This window comes from Penaeus monodon, chromosome 15 (genome assembly GCF_015228065.2).
Source record: "Penaeus monodon isolate SGIC_2016 chromosome 15, NSTDA_Pmon_1, whole genome shotgun sequence".
Taxonomy (NCBI): Eukaryota; Metazoa; Arthropoda; class Malacostraca; order Decapoda; family Penaeidae; genus Penaeus; species Penaeus monodon.
The window spans coordinates 38302519-38302961 of NC_051400.1; positions in this window are offsets into that span (position 1 = coordinate 38302519).

Below are 443 nucleotides of genomic sequence, written 5' to 3' on the forward strand. Positions count from 1 at the left end.
TTGTCCCATTGCCTTCAGCAAGAGGGAGAAAGCAGATGAGAAAATAAAGAAAGGAGAATTGAAGAAGATATGAAAGAAGGAAGGAAGAAAGGAAAAGAAAATGAAGATGGTGAAGAAAAAGAAGAAAAATGCAAATAAGACAATATTGAGAACTGAAAGAAACAAAAAAAGAAAGAATGAAAAAAAAAGAATAATAGAAAAGAGGCAGTAATATAAATAAACATTATAGCACCGATAGATAAATAACTGAAGATTAAAATAAAGACAACGATACAGCTGAAAGAAATCTAAAGTCGATGCAGTGTTTTTGAAAGCATAGTGTAAACATAAACGTTCTGCCAGGCACAGATGGCGGGTGTGTTTGTCCTTGTGTATTGTGTAAGGTGTGTTTGTTCGCAATTAAATTTATTCTGTGGGAATGTTTGCAGAATGATATACTGAAG